Source organism: Coregonus clupeaformis, chromosome 21 (genome assembly GCF_020615455.1).
Source record: "Coregonus clupeaformis isolate EN_2021a chromosome 21, ASM2061545v1, whole genome shotgun sequence".
Taxonomy (NCBI): domain Eukaryota; kingdom Metazoa; phylum Chordata; class Actinopteri; order Salmoniformes; family Salmonidae; genus Coregonus; species Coregonus clupeaformis.
This window is the reverse complement of record NC_059212.1, coordinates 6,487,807-6,505,317: the sequence shown is the minus strand read 5'-3', so window position 1 is coordinate 6,505,317 and position 17,511 is coordinate 6,487,807. Positions and strand designations below refer to the sequence as shown.

Below are 17,511 nucleotides of genomic sequence, written 5' to 3'. Positions count from 1 at the left end.
GGTACACGTCAACTATGACAGCCAAAATGAGGGAAAGAAATCCAGAAAATCACATTGTAGGATTTTTTATGAATTTATTTGCAAATTATGGTGGAAAATAAGTATTTGGTCAATAACAAAAGTTTCTCAATACTTTGTTATATACCCTTTGTTGGCAATGACACAGGTCAAACGTTTTCTGTAAGTCTTCACAAGGTTTTCACACACTGTTGCTGGTATTTTGGCCCATTCCTCCATGCAGATCTCCTCTAGAGCAGTGATGTTTTGGGGCTGTCGCTGGGCAACACAGACTTTCAACTCCCTCCAAAGATTTTCTATGGGGTTGAGATCTGGAAACTGGCTAGGCCACTCCAGGACCTTTAAATGCTTCTTATGGAAGCCACTCCTTCGTTGCCCGGGCGGTGTGTTTGGGACCATTGTCATGCTGAAAGACCCAGCCACGTTTCATCTTCAATGCCCTTGCTGATGGAAGGAGGTTTTCACTCAAAATCTCACGATACATGGCCCCATTCATTCTTTCCTTTACACGGATCAGTCGTCCTGGTCCTTTTTGCAGAAAAACAGCCCCAAAGCATGATGTTTCCACCCCCATGCTTCACAGTAGGTATGTTGTTCTTTGGATGCAACTCAGCATTCTTTGTCCTCCAAACACGACGAGTTGAGTTTTTACCAAAAAGTTCTATTTTGGTTTCATCTGACCATATGACATTCTCCCAATCCTCTTCTGGATCATCCAAATGCACTCTAGCAAACTTCAGAAGGGCCTGGACATTTACTGGCTTAAGCAGGGGGGCACGTCTTGCACTGCAGGATTTGAGTCCCTGGCGCGTAGTGTGTTACTGATGGTAGCCTTTGTTACTTTGGTCCCAGCTCTCTGCAGGTCATTCACTAGGTCCCCCCGTGTGGTTCTGGGATTTTTGCTCACCGTTCTTGTGATCATTTTGACCCCACGGGGTGAGATCTTGCGTGGAGCCCCAGATCGAGGGAGATTATCAGTGGTCTTGTACGTCTTCCATTTCCTAATAATTGCTCCCACAGTTGATTTCTTCAAACCAAGCTGCTTACCTATTGCAGATTCAGTCTTCCCAGCCTGGTGCAGGTCTACAATTTTGTTTCTGGTGTCCTTTGACAGCTCTTTGGTCTTGGCCATGGTGGAGTTTGGAGTGTGACTGTTTGAGGTTGTGGACAGGTGTCTTTTATACTGATAACAAGTTCAAACAGGTGCTATTAATACAGGTAACGAGTGGAGGACAGAGGAGCCTCTTAAAGAAGAAGTTACAGGTCTGTGAGAGCCAGAAATCTTGCTTGTTTGTAGGTGACCAAATACTTATTTTCCACCATAATTTGCAAATAAATTCATTAAAAATCCTACAATGTGATTTTCTGGATTTTTTTTCTCAATTTGTCTGTCATAGTTGACGTGTACCTATGATGAAAATTACAGGCCTCTCTCATCTTTTTAAGTGGGAGAACTTGCACAATTGGTGGCTGACTTAAAAAACGTTTTTTCCCCCACTGTATTTATAATAGTGGAGGATTTAATTTTTTACCACACCAGTTACAAACATACGAACAGCTGCTTTGTTGTTGTTATGCTTTTTACCCCTTTTTCTCCCGTACAGACTCGGGAGAGGCGAAGGTTGAGTGCCATGCGTCCTCCGAAACATGACCCCGCCTTAACTCACTGTTCGCTTAACCGGAAGCCAGCCGCACCAATGTGTCGGAGGAAGCCAAAGTCACAAGGAGTCGCTTAAGCGCGATGGGACAAGGACATCCCAGCCGGCCAAACCCTCCCCTAACCCGGACGATGCTGGGCCAATTGTGCGCCGCCTCATAGGTCTCTGGGTCGCAGCCGGCTGCGACACCGCCTGGGATCGAACCCGGATCTGTAGTGAGGCCTCTAGCACTGCAATGCAGTGCCTTAGACAGCTGCGCCACTCGGGAGGCCACGAACAGCAACTTACAGACGCACAGAAACAACGACTACATCTGATCTGCCCAGACCTGCATGTTCACACTTCCATCACTACTACCTGCATTATTATTTGCCACTTGGCCTTAAATAATACAAATGTGTTTTTCTAGGTCGCCCATGCTATTTAAATATTTAAATAATAAATCATTCCAAAAAAAATGTCCTGTGTATTTTCAAGGACAGCATGTCATTGAAGTCATTTATATTATTGATTTACTGATTTAGTATTGGCTGTCCGAGCTATCATTGGTGGATCGGATGCTTGCATCTCACTGTTACTGTGCTTATATAATTCATAAAAACAATATATAGGACCCTGGAAGTCAGCTTAGTTCACGGCCAACAAATATAGCCTCCAATCTCAGTTTAGTAAGGCATCCTTTGGAGCCCCCTAAACCTCTTAGAGAGAGTCACCCTGTTCAAATCTAATCAAATCCAATTTAATTTGCCACATGCGCCTAATACAACAGGTGTAGACCTTACAGTGAAATGCATAATTACAAGCCCTCAACCAACAATCCAGTTTTAAGAAAAATTTATATTAAGTAAAGAAATAGATAAGTAAAAAAATATAAATACAAAATAATTAAAGAGCAGCAGTAAAATAAAATAACAGTACGGAGGCTATATACAGGGGGTACAGGTACAGAGTCAATGTGCGGGGGGTACCGGTTAGTCGAGGTAAATGAGGTAAAATGTACATGTGGGTAGAGTTAAAGGGACTATGCATAGATAATAAACAGAGAGTAGCAACAGCGTAAAAGAGGGGGTGGGGGAACAATGCAAATAGTCTGGGTAGCCATAATTAGCTGTTCAGAAGTCTTATGGCTTGGGGGTAGAAGCTGTTAAGAAGCCTTTTGGACCTAGACTTGGCACTCCGGTACCGCCTGCCATGCGGTAGCAGAGAGAACAGTCCATTACTAGGGTGGCTAGAGTCTTTGACTATTTTTAGGGCCTTCCTCTGACACCGCCTGGTATAGAGGTCCTGGATGGCAGGAAGCTTGGCCCCAGTGAGATACTGAGCCGTACGCACTACCCTCTGTCGTGCCTTGCGGTCGGAGGCCGAGCAGTTGTCATACCAGGCGGTGATGCAACCAGTCAGGATGCTCTCGATGGTGCAGCTGTATAACTTTTTGAGGATCTGAGGACCCATGCCAAATCTTTTCAGTCTCGTAAGGGGGAATAGTCTTGGTGTGTTTGGACCATGATAGTTTGTTGGTGATGTGGACACCAAGGAACTTGAAGCTCTCAACCTGTTCCACTATAGCCCCGTCGATGAGAATGGGGGCGTGCTCAGTCGTCTTTTTTTTTCCTGTAGTCCACAATCATCTCCTTTGTCTTGATCACGTTGAGGGAGAGGTTTTTATCCTGGCATCACACGGCCAGGTCTCTGACTTCCGTCCTATAGGGTTTCTCATCGTTGTCGGTGATCAGGCCTACCACTGTTTTGTCATCTGCAAACGTAATGATAGTGTTGGAGTTGTGCCTGGCCATGCAGTCATGGGTGAACAAGGAGTACAGGAGGGGACTGAGCACGCACCCCTGAGGGGCCCCCGTGTTGAGGATCAGCATGCAGATGTGTTGTTAACTAGCCTTGCCACCTTGGGGCGGCCCGTCGGGAAGTCCAGGATCCAGTTGCAGTGGGAGGTGTTTAGTCACAGGGTCCTTAGCTTAGTGATGAGCTTTGAGGGCACTATGGTCTTGAACGCTGAGCTGTAGTCAATGAATAGCATTGTCCAGGTGGAAAAGGGCAGTGTGGAGTGCAATAGAGATTGCATCATCTGTGGATCTGTTGGGGCGGTATGCAAATTGGAGTGGTTCTAGGGTTTCTGGGATAAGGGTGTTGATGTGAGCCATGACCAGTCTTTTAAAGCACTTCATGGCTACAGACGTGAGTGCTACGGGTCGGTAGTCATTTAGGCAGGTTATCTTAGGGTTCTTGGGCACAGGGACTATGGTGGTCTGCTTGAAACATGTTGGTATTACATACTCAGTCTGGGACATGTTGAAAATGTCAGTGAAGACACTTGCCAGTTGGTCAGCCCATGCTCGGAGTATGTGTCCTGGTAATCCGTCTGGCCCTGCGGCCTTGTGAATGTTGACCTGCTTAAAAGTCTTACTCACATCGGCTATGGAGAGTGTGATCACATAGTCATCCGGAACAGCTGATGCTCTCATGCATGCTTCAGTATTGCTGCCTCGAAGCGAGCATATAAGTGATCTATCTCGTCTGGTAGGCTTGTGTCACTGGCAGCTCGTGGCTGTGCTTCCCTTTGTAGTCTGTAATAGTTTGCAAGCCCTGCCACATCCGACGAGCGTCGGAGCAGGTGTAGTACGATTCAATCTTAGTCCTGTATTGACTCTTTGCCTGTTTGATGGTTCGTCGGAGGGCATAGCAGGATTTCTTATAAGCGTCCGGGTTAGAGTCCCGCTCCTTGAAAGCGGCAGCTCTACCCTTTAGCTCAGTGCAGATGTTGCCTGTAATCCATGGCTTCTGGTTGGTGTATGTACGTACTGTCACTCTGGGGACAACGTCATTGATGCACTTATTGATGAAGCCAGTGACTGATGTGGTGTACTCCTTAATGCCATCGGAAGAATCCCGGAACATATTCCAGTCTGTGCTAGCAAAACAGTCATGTAGCTTAGCATCTGCGTCATCTGACCACTTCCTTATTAACCGAGTCACTGGTGCTTCCTTCTTTAATTTTTGCTTATAAGCAGGAATCAGGAGGATAGAATTATGGTCAGATTTGCCAAATGGAGGGCGAGGGAGAGCTTTGTACGTGTCTCTGTGTGTGGAGTAAAGCTGGTCTAGAGTTTATTTTCCTTTGGTTTCATAATTAACATGCTGGTAGAAATTAGGTAGAAAATATTTTAATTTTCCCTGCATTAAAGTCCCCGGTCACTAGGAGCGCTGCCTCTGGATGAGCGTTTTCCGGTTTGCTTATGGCCTTATACGGCTCATTGAGTGGAGTCTTAGTGCCAGCATCGGTTTTTGGTGGTAAATACAGTTGAAGTCGGAGGTTTACATACAGACAAATACATTGAAACTCTGTTTTTCACAATTCCTGACATTTAATCCTAGTAAAACATCCCTGTCTTAGGTCAGTTAGGATCACCACTTTATTTTAAGAATGTGAAATGTCAGAATAATAGTAGAGAGAATGATTTATTTCAGCTTTTATTTCTTTCATCACATTCCTAGTGGGTCAGAAGTTTAAACACACTCAATTTAAACACACTCCCGAGTGGCGCAGTGGTCTAAGGCACTGCATCGCAGTGCTAGCTGTGCCACTAGAGATCCTGGTTCGAATCAAGGCTCTGTCGTAGCCGGCCGCGACCGGGAGACCCATGGGGCGGCGCACAATTGGCCCAGCGTCGTCCAGGGTAGGGGAGGGAATGGCCGGCAGGGGATGTAGCTCAGTTGGTAGAGCATGGCGTTTGCAACGCCAGGGTTGTTGGTTCGATAAAATAATGTATGTGCTAACTGTAAGTCGCTCTGGATAAGAGCGTCTGCTAAATGACTAAAATGTAAATGTAAATGTAATTAGTATTTGGTAGCATTGCCTATAAAAATGGTTTAACTTGGGTCAAACATTTCGGGTAGCCTTCCACAAGCTTCCCACAATAAGTTGGGTGAATTTTAACCCATTCCTCCTGACAGAGCTGGTGTAACTGGGTCAGATTTGTAGGCCTCCTTGTTCGCACACGCTTTTTCAGTTCTGCCCACAAATTGTCTATAGGATTGAGGTCAGGACTTTGTGATGGCCACTCCAATAGCTTGACTTTGTTGTCCTTAAGCTATTTTGCCACAACTTTGGAAGTATGCTTGGGGCCATTGTCCATTTGGAAGACCCATTTGCGACCAAGCTTTAACTTCCTGACTGATGTCTTGAGATGTTGCTTCAATATATCCACATAATTTTCCTTCCTCATGATGCCATCTATTTTGTGAAGTGCACCAGTCCCTCCTGCAGCAAAGCACCCCCAAAGCATGACGCTCCCACCCCCGTGCTTCACGGTTGAGATGGTGTCCTTCGGCTTGCAAGCACACCCCCTTTTTTCTCCAAACATAACGATGGTCAAACAGTTCTATTTTTGTTTCATCAGACCAGAGGACATTTCTCCAAAAAGTACGATCTTTGTCCCCATGTGCAGTTGCAAACCGTAGTCTGGCTTTTTTATGGCGGTTTTGGAGCCGTGGATTCTTCCTTGCTGAGCGGCCTTTCAGGTTTGTCGATATAGGACTTGTTTTACTGTGGATATAGATACTTTTGTACCTGTTTCCTCCAGCATCTTCACAAGGTCCTTTGCTGTTGTTCTGGGATTGATTTGCACTTTTCGCACCAAAGTACAGTGAGGGAAAAAAGTATTTGATCCCCTGCGGATTTTGCCCACTGACAAAGAAATGATCAGTCTATAATTTTAATGGTAGGTTTATTTGAACAGTGAGAGACAGAATAACAAACAAAAAATCCAGAAAAACGCATGTCAAAAATTTTATAAATTGATTTGCATTTTAATGAGGGAAATAATTATTTGACCCCCTCTCAATCAGAAAGATTTCTGGCTCCCAGGTGTCTTTTATACAGGTAATGAGCTGAGATTAGGAGCACACTCTTCTGTGGACACCTGTCCACAGAAGCAATCAATCAATCAGATTCCAAACTCTCCACCATGGCCAAGACCAAAGAGCTCTCCAAGGATGTCAGGGACAAGATTGTAGACCTACACAAGGCTGGAATGGGCTACAAGACCATCGCCAAGCAGCTTGGTGAGAAGGTGACAACAGTTGGTGCGATTATTCGCAAATGGAAGAAACACAAAAGAACTGTCAATCTCCCTCTGCCTGGGGCTCCATGCAAGATCTCACCTCGTGGAGTTGCAATGATCATGAGAACGGTGAGGAATCAACCCAGAACTACACGGGAGGATCTTGTCAATGATCTCAAGGCAGCTGGGACCATAGTCACCAAGAAAACAATTGGTAACACACTACGCCGTGAAGGACTGAAATCCTGCAGCGCCCGCAAGGTCCCCCTGCTCAAGAAAGCACATATACAGGGCCATCTGAAGTTTGCCAATGAACATCTGAATGATTCAGAGGAGAACTGGGTGAAAGTGTTGTGGTCAGATGAGACCAAAATGGAGCTCTTTGGCATCAACTCAACTCGCCATGTTTGGAGGAGGAGGAATGCTGCCTGTGATCCCAAGATCAAACATGAAGGTGGAAACATCATGCTTTGGGGGTGTTTTTCTGCTAAGGGGACAGGACAACTTCACCGCATCAAAGGGACAATGGACGGGGCCATGTACCGTCAAACCTTGGGTGAGAACCTCCTTCCCTCAGCCAGGGCATTGAAAATGGGTTGTGGATGGGTATTCCAGCATGACAATGACCCAAAACACATGGCCAAGGCAACAAAGGAGTGGCTCAAGAAGAAGCGCATTAAGGTCCTGGAGTGGCCTAGCCAGTCTCCAGACCTTAATCCCATAGAAAATCTTTGGAGGGAGCTGAAGGTTCGAGTTGCCAAACGTCAGGCTCGAAACCTTAATGACTTGGGGAGATCTGCAAAGAGGAGTGGGACAAAATCCCTCCTGAGATGTGTGCAAACCTGGTGGCCAACTACAAGAAACGTCTGACCTCTGTGATTTCCAACAAGGGTTTTGCCACCAAGTACTAAGTCATGTTTTGCAGAGGGGTCAAATACTTATTTCCTTCATTAAAATGCAAATCAATTTATAACATTTTTGACATGCGTTTTTCTGGATTTTGTTGTTGTTATTCTGTCTCTCACTGTTCAAATAAACCTACCATTAAAATTAGACTGATCATTTCTTTGTTGGTGGGCAAACGTAGAAAATCAGCAGGGGATCAAATACTTTTTTCCCTCACTGTACGTTCATCTCTAGGAGACAGAATGCGTCTCCTTCCAATCCCCCATATGTTTTTTTCTTTCTCGCAAATATATATATATATATATATTAGGGCTGTCAAATGATTAAAATTTTTAATCAAATTAATCAGAATTTTCAGTGGATTAATCATGATTAATCACTATTTGCAATTACACCTGAATCCTAACCATTTTTTTTCTGAAATGCATACGATGTCCCACTCACGTGCAACAGACAGGAACTGTTCTTTACAAGCCTCCGCAAAATGACGCTCCTCAGTTTTTAATATAGTCAGCGCAAGACTTCAGTTCCCACGTGTCACTGATTAAATGTGCAGTTACTCCGAGGTAATTGTTGTTACTCACTGATGTCCAATGGTCTCCTGTCAGGGCGATATGATTTACTTGAGCCAAGACCTCTTTCCTTTTTCGTTTTCATAGAGCTCGTGGATTTTCTTCATAACTGTGGCTCTTGACGGTGGCTTATAGAATGAGTCTTGAGACGCCACTTGCAAAACATCAAGGAAACCTGAGTCTTCTACAATGCTAATGGGTCTACAATCCTTTGCAATCCATTTTGCTATTGTGTTGGTCAAATTATCTGAGGTTGATTTTGTTAATTGCCTGCAAACATTCAGCGTGGTCTGGCGCAAACCACTTGCTGAATCTGACGGCCCAGCAAACGCATGTTTGGCGTTGACATGGTACTTCAAGCTTGAACAGCTCCGGTGAAATTGAAACTCCTCCTTACAAATCTTGCAAATAACCTTGTACTTGTTAACTGTACCATCATCATTCTTTTTATATTTGTATCCGTCAATAGGCTCACCTTGCTCCATCTCGCCTCTAGCTCCCAACCACTTTCCTGACCTGAATAATTTGTCACACTGCGCATGCGTGAAATGCGTTAAAAAAATTGACGTAATTAACAGCAAACAACTAATTAACGTCGTTAACGCGCTATTTTTGACAGCCCTAATATATATATACTGTATATATGTAATATAACAAATGCTGAAAATGTAGATCTTAAGAAGAATACCTTTCATTTGCTGTACCCAACCCCTCCGATATACACACAGTGGCGTAGCAGTTTCACGGGCCTCCACAAGGTCAGTGACGGAGTTGACAAGCCACTGACGGAGTTGACAACAGATACTCAAAACAGATATATTCCTGCCTCTGAAAATACAATTTTAATACAAACATTTCCCCAATAAAAACAGCCCTTCCATCAAATCCTTCAGCGCTCTAACGGAGGTAACGTTAGACAAAAATCTGACGGAGTTAATGTTTTACGGAGTTTACAAAAATGGCATTTTCTTCTTCATTCAAGTGGTATACACAGTAGCAATTTAGTTTTTCCTCAGTTGCTTTATGACTCTAAAAACCTAATTAAATGTAACCTATTTGAACCAAAACTAATATTCTATCTCAATCTATCAGGCAGATGGAGTTGAAAGTTTACGGTTGTGACCATGGTGATTCCAATATTGTTTGTTTAATTATATCAAAAGTAGAGAACTTTACCCACCATGAGTGGTCTTGTTGCACTAAATGTAATGAGGACATGAAGAAGGAGTCCTTATGATATAGCTGACCCTGCTCATTCCTGATTCATTTAGGATTTTAGACAAATCTGACGAAGTTGAACAAATCTCCGGACACGTCTTTTAGGAATCACAGTTTGAGATAAATATTATTTAAAGTCACAGAGGGCTAATACAAGAAATGACATAAGATACTTAACTCAGTTAATATCATTATTGCCCGTTTTTAGAACTTTAAACACATTTTGGGAGAGTTTAAAATTGGGATCATTTGTTTCTGACAAGGGCATTTCCAGGGAAATGAATAATTTTGAAAGTATTTTGAAAATTCCAGAAAATATATTTTCCCTTATAAAATGCCCCTGAATGTAAAATGTTTGTTCAAATAATGCAACAAAATCCTTTTTTTTTTTTTTGTCATTCTAAACATTTATTTGATGGCTTATGACTTGTTCATATGCTATCTGGGGGGCTTGAACTCCGGGAGGACCCCAACCAAAAAAAAAAAAAAAAAAAAGTTTGTGGGGGGATGGAACTATACATTTCCGGGTGGGTGTTCCATTGCAAGTGGATGAGGTCATGAGACATAATGTAGACTGGGTGGAAAGTGCTACATGCAATAGGTTAATATCACAGATACAGAGAAGTGTATTTCTGTTTTGTCTCACCTCATTCAGCCATAAGTGGAGCAAAATTGTATATGTCACGTGATTTAGATATTGGCCAACTATCAAATACCCATCTTGGATAATGAGGGGGAAGGAAGCATAACTAAGAACTGTTGATAGCTCCACATGTTACGTTAAAGTACTGAACAAGACAAGACACAAAGCTAGGCGACAATTTCCCAAAATATTAAAAGGGTTCATGGCAGCAAGTCACATGCTCACAAAACTCCCAGTGTCGTGTGATTTGGGTTGAAAAGTCACCATCCCCTTTGAAAGGGCTTTCCTTTAGTGGTCCGCTGTCCTCAAGAGGGCGTGTTGTTGTTTATGAAGGGAGAAGGCTGAAAATAGCTGATGACATCAAAGGCCAGTTATCAATATGTTATCAATATGTTATCAATAAGTTATCAATATGTGATATGGAATGATAATGATCATTGCACAGGTCACAGATTTCTAAAAGATAAATGGTACACAAACACTGCGTGTAGCTCCTTTCCAATGATCAAGATAAGATAGATCAGATATTGAACTCCGAAAGGTCAGAACCACATTATGCTACAAAGGGCCATTTTCTGTTCAAATAGCTTTAGAGAAGAACGAAGTTAAGTTTCATGTGACACATGTAGTCACAGTTTGTATAACTGCTATCAAAGACAGAGCCTGCTGTGTGTGGATCGACGCACCGTTATGCACTAACCTACTCCACTGGATATGTCTACCACGGGATGGAGATGATGCGATTATGTAAATTATTAGAAGTGTAATTTCATTTGATTCTTATTAATTTTGTTTACTTCAAAACATAGCCTACACACAATTACTGATCGCCAGCACCTCTAACTGAACCCATCACAGTCGCATTTAATTATTCCCACTGGGCACAGACGTCAATTCAACGTCTATTCCACATTGGTTCAACGTTATTTCGTAGAAATGACGTGGAAACAACGTTGATTCAACCAGTGTGTGCCCAGTGGGTTATGAGATATATTTATTGATAGCCTAATCTTGATAGTTTGATCAATGTGCTTAAGGAGAAAGGACAACGTAGGGCCTTATTGGGTAGAATCCTAACCTACGAGTGCATATCTACCTCCTACTTTCCTGCAAATCTTAGCCCTATAGGTTTACATATATTTTAGGGATTTTTGTGTCATTTTAAAATGTGAAAATTCAAGATTCATGTTATTGAAAGACTATTGTGACTAACCCAAAATGCAGCAACCTTTTCAAAGTATGATTAAAACCTTCTCAAAGTATGATTTATTAAGATTGGCTTTGCAGCAGGGGTTGGAACCAACATTATTTCCTAATCGTTTCGTTCTGAACAAAACCACAATGTGTGTCGTTCCGTTCCACTGTTCGGACCAGCAAAATAAAGTTCAGAAATGATTCTAACCCAAAAGAAGTACCGGTTTATATCGTTCCTTTCTGTTCTTTTTTTAACCTGTAAAAAACGGTTGATTTCACATTTAGCTAATTCAATTACGTCACCAATCAGTGCGGATAGAGCAGGCAAGCTAGTTGTTTACATGTGTGATGGACAGACAAGTATTGCGCAAGATGAGAATGAAATCTAGCGGGTGGGAAGAGAGCGAGAGAGGGTTGAGGAGAAGACTTGAAGCTGCTTGGCATATTGTTATGAAATGTATTATGTGAATTAAGTCCACAAAATTATACTTAGGAGGGGCGGTTTCTATGGAGGAACTTTGAATGTCCTTTGAGCTAGCAAGCTTGTGTGTGCGCAGAGTGTCACCAGAACTAAAAAAACATCTTATCTTTTGGTAGTTAATAAATCCAAGTGAAACGTGATAACTAGGACTATGGTATCCTTAACTAGCATTGAACAAGTTCATCCATTATTCTCTAGCTACACTGAACAAAAATATAAACGCAACATTCAACAATTTCAAGATTTTACAGTTCATATAAGGAAATCAGTCAATTGAAATAAATAAATTAGGCCCTATTCTATGGATTTCACATGACTGGGAAGGACACATCTCCTTCTCATAGAGTTGATCAGGCTGTTGACTGTGGCCTGTGGAATGTTGTCCCACTCCTTTTCAATGGCTGTGCTAAGTTGCTGGATATTGGCGGGAACTGGAACTCGCTGTTGTACACGTGGATCCAGAGCATCCCAAATATGCTCAATGGGTGACATGTCTGGTGAGTATGCAGGCCATGGAAGAACTGGTGTGATGTGGAGGTCCTGGGCTTGTGTGGTTACACGTCTGCGGTTGTGAGGCAGGTTGGACGTACTGTTAAATTCTCTAAAACGACTTTGGAGGCAGCTTACCATAGAGAAACGAACATTAAATTATCTGGCAACAGCTCTGGTGGACATTGCTGCAGTCAGCATGCCAATTGCACGCTCCCTCAAAACTTGAGACATCTGTGGCATTGTGCTCTGTGCCGAAACTACACATTTTAGAGTGGCCTTTTATTGTCCCCAGTATAAGGTGCACCTTTGCAATGATCATGCTGTTTAATCAGCTTCTTGATATGCCACACCTGTCAGGTGGATGGATTATCTTGGCAAAGGAGAAATGCTCACTAACAGGGATCTAAACAAATTTGTGGACAACATTTTAGAGAAATAAGCTTTTTGTGTGTATGGAACATTTCTGGGATCTTTTATTTCAGCTCATGAAATATGGGACCAACACTTTACATGTTGCATTTCTATTTTTGTTCAGTATAATAAAAAATATTTCTCACTATCTTCTGAATCAAGCTTGTAACATCAGTACAGTAGCCTATGCTTCAGAGGGGGAGGGGCAGGCAGCCTAAACACGAACACACCATGGGAAAGATTTTCAGTTTGCAGGCAGGCACTGGAATACGTTTCTTAGTGACAGAGGGAGGGCTTTGTAGAATGTAAAATAACCTTATTAACCGGTTCAGTGCAAAATAACGGTTCTGTTCCAGAATAGCATGGATCACTTTCGTTCTCGGTTCTGTTTCTGTTCATTGAGCATTTTTGTTATTTTCCGGTTTTCGGTTCTGTTCTCTGAAACGGTTCCATCCCCTGCTTTGCAGAGAATTCAGCCGCACATGGTACTCTGTAGCTCAATTGGTAGAGCATGGCGCTTGTAACGCCAGGGTAGTGGGTTCGATCCCCGGGACCACCCATACGTATAAATGTATGCACACATGACTGTAAGTCGCTTTGGATAAAAGCGTCTGCTAAATGGCATATTATTATTATTATAATAACTGGCGCCAAAAGGTGCTGTATACTGCATGCCAAAATGGTCCTTGAAATTATTGTATCGTCTAGCCTGGCTGTTTGCTGTTTGGACTAACATTTGCAGACTGACTATGCATATTATTTGTAGGCCTATTGTAATTTAGTGGGAGAGTGTCAATTAGTGGCTTGTGCGTAATTACGCACGCGCAGGAGTTTGATGGTTAACTGCAATGCGGTGGATATATATAATTGCCTAATTCATATCATTATTAAATAGCATGAACTCACTTTGAACAAACAAAAAAATATCCCGTAGCCTTCTCCTCTCACTTCATTAATAATCTTTAACACCGGACGATGTGAACTCTAAACTAATAGTTACAAAAAAAGTTAACAATTATAATGTAGGTTACTAAATCAAAATTGTGAATCGTTTTTCTATTAGGATTTTCAGAAGAGCTTGTATCACCGTTTTCCCCCAAGAGTTACTCCGTTATTGCGCGCTAGCACTTAGACACTTCAAAACTAAATGTTACCAAATTATACATAATAGACATCTTGAAACTTGAATAGGCCTAGGCCTATGTGTTATTGAACGTTTAAAAATAACGTTCCCTTGTTCAGCCTATGAATAAATATTGTCAAGTGCCATTTATTTGAATTAAGCATGCTAGAGAATTTACCCAATGCTTGATAATGAAATGTATAAGCAGACTCAATAAAAGCAAAACAATCAAACATCAGCGCGTGTAGTGGTTTCATCTTGTGCAAGGCTGAAAGCTCTACCAGGCAACATCCCCCTGACGCTGGGTATCGGAAGAAATTGGTCTGTGATGTTTTGGAAAAACAGATTACGTTTTTGGTCAATCCTTGCATGTGCATACCCGGTTAGGTGTATTGGTCGAGAAAGACAGGCATATAGGCTACTTATGAGGAGGAGGAGGCAGAATTAAATCACTGTCGCACACAGTCATTTAGTTTTCTGCCTCACACACACACACACACACACACACATCTCGCTCTCTGCCTCTCCTATCATCAGTAGCCTAAATTAATAGAAGGTAATCCCCGCCATGTGAGGAGTCGGCCACGGTTTGGAGGCGGGGTGTTTTTCATTCAAATCCACTGCCGGTGCTATAAAAAGGGAAGTTACAAGTAGAGTGCAACTTCAGCATAGGATCGTAGCGCAAGAGGAACGCAGTCTGACTGAAGTTTTAGAAGCTATAGCCTAAAGATATTAGCCGGTCTGCGATTATTAGTCGGCATGAATTCTGTCAAGGCTATGAAAAATGCAATTGTCTGTCTTATTTTACTGCCTCGCTTCTTCTTGGCAGCGATAATGCTGTGGTTTCTCGATTTTCAGTGCGTAAGGAAGAGGGTCTTCACCAAAATGAAGGAACAAGAAGGAAATATTGTCGATCCCCCATTATGTATTTCCGAGTCTAATCGAATGTTCAGCTGGGAGTCAATCAAAGCCGTTTGGCATGGCCATAAACTGGATTTCTTAAAATCGGCGCACCTTGGATATGTAGCGCCCAACACTGAAGTTGTGCAGCTCTGCGACCAGAGATGCAGCCGGATTCTTGACTATGCCAAAGACAAGAGACCGCTCATTCTAAACTTTGGCAGCTGCACCTGACCACCGTTCATGACACGCTTGAAGGCGTTCCAGCGTGTTGTGCAGCAATACGCTGATATCTCAGACTCTGTCGTTGTGTATATAGAGGAGGCGCACCCGTCGGACGGATGGATGAGCACTGACGCTCCCTACCAAATTCCCAAACACCGCTGTCTCGAGGACAGACTCAGTGCGGCTCAAATAATGAACCGTGAGGTCCCTGGGTGCCTTGTTGTCGCAGACAGCATGGAGAACTCGTCCAACGCCGCATATGGAGCATATTTCGATAGACTTTACATACTTCAAGACGGAAAGATTGTCTACCAAGGATGTAGAGGACCGGAGGGATACCGCATCTCTGAGCTGAGGGACTGGCTTGATCAATACAGACAAAGTGTTGGAAATTCAAGAAATGTCGTTATTCATGTCTAGAGTTGTATCACATTTTAGGCGTCAGCATTAAATAAGTTATGTCTCACAGACCTGCTATACATTTCATACACTGCAACTTTTCAAGAGTAGCAGTGTATATAACGTGTCACAGGGACACACAAGCATTTTCACTTGTGTTGTTTACTAGTGATGTATGTGTAGACCTATCCCAATGGTTGCAGAATAGCCTGTTTTAGTTATAGTTATTATGTTGACCCTGGACATCTCAACATATTACGTCAGACGATCACCTGCAAGGGTTTATTTGTCAATACCAGTTGTTCTGTGTTCCGATATGTCATGTTCTCTTTATCCTTATGGTGCGAATGTTTGTGTGAGAGTGTGAGTAAAGTGGGGTTTGCCATGACCAATTTATTGCCAGTATTTTTGTGAAGTTCGGTTTTTAAAAGGTACCTCACCAGAAAACCGATACTGATGTTTTAATGCTGAAGATAATGATTGTGTGCAATATCTTTTTACTTATATTTTTGTTTTGTAAATATGGTTAACTTTTTATGGAGATACTTTTATAATAAAATGTTTTATTCTTTACTCTGGAAAATAACTATTTAAAACATTTCGCTCATTGCTGAAGGTGAATTAATTTAGGATGATGTGTAGCGTAGTCATTTAGCATGATTGATCTGTATGGAATAACTTTAGTTAACTAACGTCACATTTAAAATTATAGTAAGGTAATTACCGAGTAGATAGCATATAGCCTCTAGCAACAGACTTCCTCCCCTGTGCGCAATAGACTATGGAAAACGCGGTTACTTGGTAAACCACATATTTATTTGATGAAAACATTAAGAGCACCTTCCTAATATTGAGTTACCCTCAGAACAGCCTCAATTCGTCGGGGCATAGACTCTACAAGTTGCCGAAAGCGTTCCACAGGGATCCTGGCCCATGTTGACTCCAGTGTTTCCCACAGTTGTCAAGTTAGTTGGTTGTCCTTTGGGTGGTGGACCATTCTTGGTACACACGGGAAACTGTTGAGCGTGAAAAACCCAGCAGCATTGCAGTTCTTGACACAAACCGGTGCGCCTGGCACCTACTGCCATACCCCCTTCAAAGGCACTTAAATATTTTGTCTTGCCCATTCACCCTCTGAATGGCACACATACACAAGCCATGTCTCAATTGTATCAAAGCTTAAAAATCTCCTCCTCTTTGTCTACACTGAATTGAAGTGGATTTAACAAGTGGCATTAAAAAGGGATCATAGCTTTCAGCTGGATTCACCTGGTCAGTCAATTTCATGGAAAGAGAAGGTGTTCATAATGTTTTGTACAACCTGTGCATGCTGTTTTTTATAAACTTCACAGTCAGAAACTCAAACTATTGGCATCAGAGTGAATATCAATATTCTGTGCTTTACTCTCTCATGCTCTCTCTCTCTCTCAGAAACTATTCATTGATATCAGAGAGCATATCAACATTTAACTTCATTCTAAAAAGTATGCTGTTTGCTCCCAAGTCATATGAACAAATTTACACTGAAGCTGATGATCAAATCTGTTCAATTATCTCAAATATCAAATCAAAGTAGAGCCCATGCCCTGTGTTCAATTATCTATGTGTTCAATTATCTATGGCTTCATCTACACAAGCAGCCCAATTCTGATATTTCTTTCAACTAATTGTTCTTTTGACCAACGAGATCAGCTCTAAAAAAGATCTAATGTGATTGGTAAAAATACCAATGAGTAGAAATAAGATCATAATTGGGCTGCCTGTGTAAACGCACACTAAGTGTTCAATTATCTGTGTTCAATTGTCTATGTGTTCAATAATCTCAAATCAAAGTAAAGCCAACGCCCTATGGGTTCAATTATCTCAAATATCAAATCAAAGTAACAATATATATTAAAAATTTTATGGTGCTCCCACATGCACAGTTCAATTTTTTTACGGTTACACAAAGACTTCAGTACCCCTATTAGGCACAGTGTTCTGAGGACCGTGTTCTCATTAAAAGCCATTCAGATGATCACTTAGATAAAACAACGAGAGGAGAGCTTCTGTCTGATCGAACGTTCTGTGTGAAAAGGAATTTACTCAAAAGTATCCACTCTTAGAAAAAAAGGTGCTATTTAGAACCTAAAAAGGTTATTTGGCTGTCCCCATAGGAGAAACCTTTTGAAGAGCCCTTTTTGGTTCCATGTAAAA

At 42.1% G+C, this 17,511-nt stretch overlaps 1 pseudogene; it reads left to right on the top strand.

Moving 5' to 3' along the window:
• Nucleotides 1-14,352: 14,352 nt before the first annotated feature.
• On the top strand, nt 14,353-15,888 carry LOC121538736 (annotated as a pseudogene).
• Nucleotides 15,889-17,511: the final 1,623 nt, after the last annotated feature.